Source organism: Neltuma alba, unplaced genomic scaffold (assembly GCF_004799145.2).
Source record: "Neltuma alba isolate B1F8T4 unplaced genomic scaffold, ASM479914v2 tig00011084_pilon, whole genome shotgun sequence".
NCBI classification, from domain to species: domain Eukaryota; kingdom Viridiplantae; phylum Streptophyta; class Magnoliopsida; order Fabales; family Fabaceae; genus Neltuma; species Neltuma alba.
In genome coordinates this window covers 89,520-93,849 of record NW_021635825.1, presented here as the reverse complement: position 1 = coordinate 93,849, position 4,330 = coordinate 89,520, and positions in this window count along the sequence as shown.

Below are 4,330 nucleotides of genomic sequence, written 5' to 3'. Positions count from 1 at the left end.
ATGTACCACACCACACCTTGCTTCTCTTGTCCACCTATTTAAAATATATTTATGTGGAAGTAACTTCACATCTTGATCGTGCAATATTCTCAGTGCATGACAACATAATATTCCCCATTGTTCAAACTTCTTACAGCTAAAAGTAATATTAGAGTCCTTGTCTTCTCTTGCTGGCTCATATGTCAATCTCCACTCTCCTTTTTTATCAACTCTTGTGATTACATATTCAAATACAATGGTATCATCATCTTCATTTATCTTTCTTTCCTTTCTCTCTTTTATACATGTAGCGTCACACAAGTCATACTCTTGCTGGAACAAGTCAAAAATTGGTGGAGTGTAAACTTCAGAAAGCTGTTGAAGCATAGATGAACTCTTTAAAATCAACATCGGTAACTTCTGCCATGAGTTAAAATAACTCTTTAATTTATTATATCGTTTATCTACAACAACCTGTTCAAAGATTTCAAAGAATTGATTGATATTCAATTCAGGATTTGTACAACTTTTTATGAAAGAATTAATATTTTCACTAAGCTGTGTGCTTCTCATACCAAGAGTCTTTGAATCCTTCATGTAACGTGCTGCCTATTTTTCTTTCAACTCATAAATGGACATCAACCAAGGATTATCTGCTGCATTGTACTTCGACAATAATTCTTTCCAAGATTCCTCAAACACTATTTTTTCTTCACAATGATACATGGGCCAATTAAACTTACCCAAAAAATGAAAGTCATCCTTCATCAAGTTTCCAAGATGTTTCACCGCATTTCTATTAATATGAAAAGTGCAAGCCATGCTTCACGGTTGGCATTACTTCTTGCAAGGCTCATGGCATTGTAGCATCTTGGTCAATAAATACAGTAAATGGCAATTTTTCCTTATGTGCTTGTAGAAAAGTTTCAAAAAGTCATTTAAAAGATTCAATGGTCTCATCATACAATAAAGTAGCACCAAATATCACTACTTCTCTATAATGATTGAAACCTGAGAAAATAGCAGGCAATCTATTTTCATGATTGGTAGAGTATGTTGTATCAAATGAAATGACATCCCCAAAACAATCATAATCTAACAACATACGTGGATCAGACCAAAATACATTAGTTATTCGATCTTCTGAGTCCACTTGATAGGCATGAAAATATGAAGGATTTTCTGTTAGTTGATGTTGGAAATAACGAAGTAGATACCCAGCTTCACCATAGCACATTTTTCATCGTCTCCTTGCTCTTAGATGACTCTTTATATCCTCTTCAGTATATCCTAAATTAGCCCTCCCTCCTGCATATTTACTCATTAAATTAAAAGAGGCTTTTTGCTTAATCCCGACATCTTCAGCAGCTTCTAAAGCATAACATTGTGCTTCTGGTAATTTCCTCTATGATGCAAACATGTCAACAGTTTCTTAAGGCTCTAAAGGATGATTATGATCCAAATAAAGTTCACTAACTCTAAATCTTCGATTTACTTTTTTAACTATCATTCTGACTTTACACCCAATTCTTGTTTCCTGTCGAGGCTTCCTAATTTTGAAATCTCTTTTATCTGGTTTTCTCACTCCCTCCTTGTGACAAACATATTTATAATATAAGATAGAACCATCTTTCTTGCTTTTATTAGAGTTTTCTTTTCTAACACCAAATCCCATTCTTTTGCCATAGCCAACCCAATACTACCATGCCTCTTCTAAATTATCAAATTCAAGATCAAATGTGGGAGTCATATTTGTATTCATTATTTAGGACAAAGTGAGAATCTGGGGGAAAAAAAAAAAAAAGGCACTCGACTATATGAGTACGCAGACGAAAAACAAGCAACAAAAATATTAAACTTTTTACACTCACCGATGCCGCCAAACCAATGCCAAATCCAATGATACCCTTTGTGCAATAAAGCTTATATATTTTTTAAACTTGCTGCACCAAGTAGATATTGAATTAGTAACGAATTAAAAAGAACTTACGAAAAAGAAGAAGAAGACGACACTTGCAAATGAATAGGAACCTTATAGCACAACGGAGAATTAAAAACCTTATTTTTGAGTATTAGATTCCTATTACAATGATTGTTTGAGTATTAAAATCCTATTGTGGTGCCTATTTGGCTATTTCACGAATTCCCGCGCTTTTGGGAGAAAAACAGAGGAGGACGCTATTTGTTCTTTAATTTTGGGTGTGGACATTAGTGAAAAACTGAACGACACCGTTTAAGAGAAATGGTTCGTAAAAGAAATGGAGATACCCTTGGCCCGCCTCCAAGGGTTTTCCTACGAAACACATAATCCTAATTAATACAAAATTTCCAGTTTATATATACAGATAATATATATAGGGTTAATATAATTTTTGATTCCTCAAGTTTGTTTTTATTTTGATTTTGATCCCTCAAATTTTAAATTATAGGTTTTGATCCTTCAAATTTCTTTTCATTTAAAACATTTGTCCTTATAATTCAATAAAAATTTGGATAGTTTGCTCCTCAAGGGACTAAAACGTATAGTTTGAAACTTGAGGAATCAAAATTAAAATGAGAACAAATTTAAAGAATCATATGTTATATTAACCATAGGCACTTATAACGTAGCCATTCAACTCGCCATACCTTTGTTCTCCACCGCATATATATTGAGCAATTGAGTTTTCTTGTGACACTAATACACTATATTTAGCTAAGAGATAGCTATACCTGAATATTGTTTAATATGTCTCTCTCTCTTTATTTAATAGTTGAAGAAAGGTTATATATGTGAGCAATATGGATTAGGTGAGTTGTAAATATCAAAAATTAAAATATGCTCCGAAAACTTTTATTCAGAAGCAATGTTACCTGAAAGTTTTTTTTGAGTTCGAAATTGTCCCAACAGTATTAAAATAGAAGAATATTGCTCCTTATTATTTAAAAAAAATTAATGGTTAATGTCAATATTTGAATAGTTAATATTAGTCTTTTTAATAGGATGAGGCAACATGGTTACATTTTGAAACTTCCCGGATAATATTGAACGTAAAAGAAATTCCACGTCAACATGGTTATAAGCAAAAACTTTTGGAATAAACTTACATTATACCTTTCAAAATCAATTAATAGTAATTATACTGTGAAGAAAACTTATATACTTAGCTGTTATATATTTAAGGTACTTGCTTTTAATCAAATCAAGACGTAGATTTTTTTTTCCATATATATTATTTATCTTATCACTAACTCTTGTTATTAACGGTATTAATATTTTTAAATTCACTTGTTTTTATTTAACTGAACGAAAGTACATTAATTATAGAAGGCTTAGTATCTAAGACTTATCCATATTCTATATGATAATAAAAGCACAAGAACAAGTATTGGAGAACAACTCCTGAACACTAGACATGATGTTTGGTATCAATTCATCAGTATATATTTTCCACTAGTGTTGATCCTCAGAAAGCGTGGACCTTTTTGGAAAAAACTTGTCACATTATATCACTACACCAAAATATAGAATTCTCATCACCCATTCACATCTATTTTTTAAAAAAAAAACAGACGTAAAAAGCTTTCAAAACAAAAATAAAAAGCATATGATGTAGCAGTGGTAGGAAAGTAGTGAAGGAATACTGAACATATCAATTATAATCCGTAAACAAGAACAACGTTTTCCAAAACGAACATAAAATTTGAGATCGAAATTTATGATTCATGTATGATGTTGTTGGATGGGTATGTTTTGAAAGGTTTGAGGATAATCAGGTTCAACAGAAACACAATCCTACGTAACGCATCGAGATGGTTGACATGATTCTGAAAATTAAACACACAATGAGTGCTAATCTCAAGTAGGACTGTAGGAGGTTGTGGGTTTAATTTAACTTGTAATCTAGACGGTTAGTAACTAATTGATCTAATTTATTATGGAGATATAGTGTTTATAAGACAATAAAACTAAAATTTAAATGTTAATAAATTATCTCCGATTCTTCATATAAACATTTATAAACTATTTGGGAGTTGAGTTTATTTTGTCTCCTGTATTTATTATTATTTTTCAAAATTATTCTTATTGATGGTAAGAAATTTTGTATCAAAAAATGATTTCAATATAAATGATTTAATAGGATACTTCAGGAAAACCAACAAATATTTTTGACAAAATAACTAATTTAAGTTATTTTTTTAATCTATTCAAACTAGTTAAATCAATTTATTAAGGACCTGAAGTAGTATTAGATTAAGATGTAACAAAATTATAAAAGAAGTGTTATGAATATAATAATATCTTTATAAATGTCTATATATCTCCCATTATCTTTGTCAATTTTAAAGATATGTTTGTTTATTTTTATGG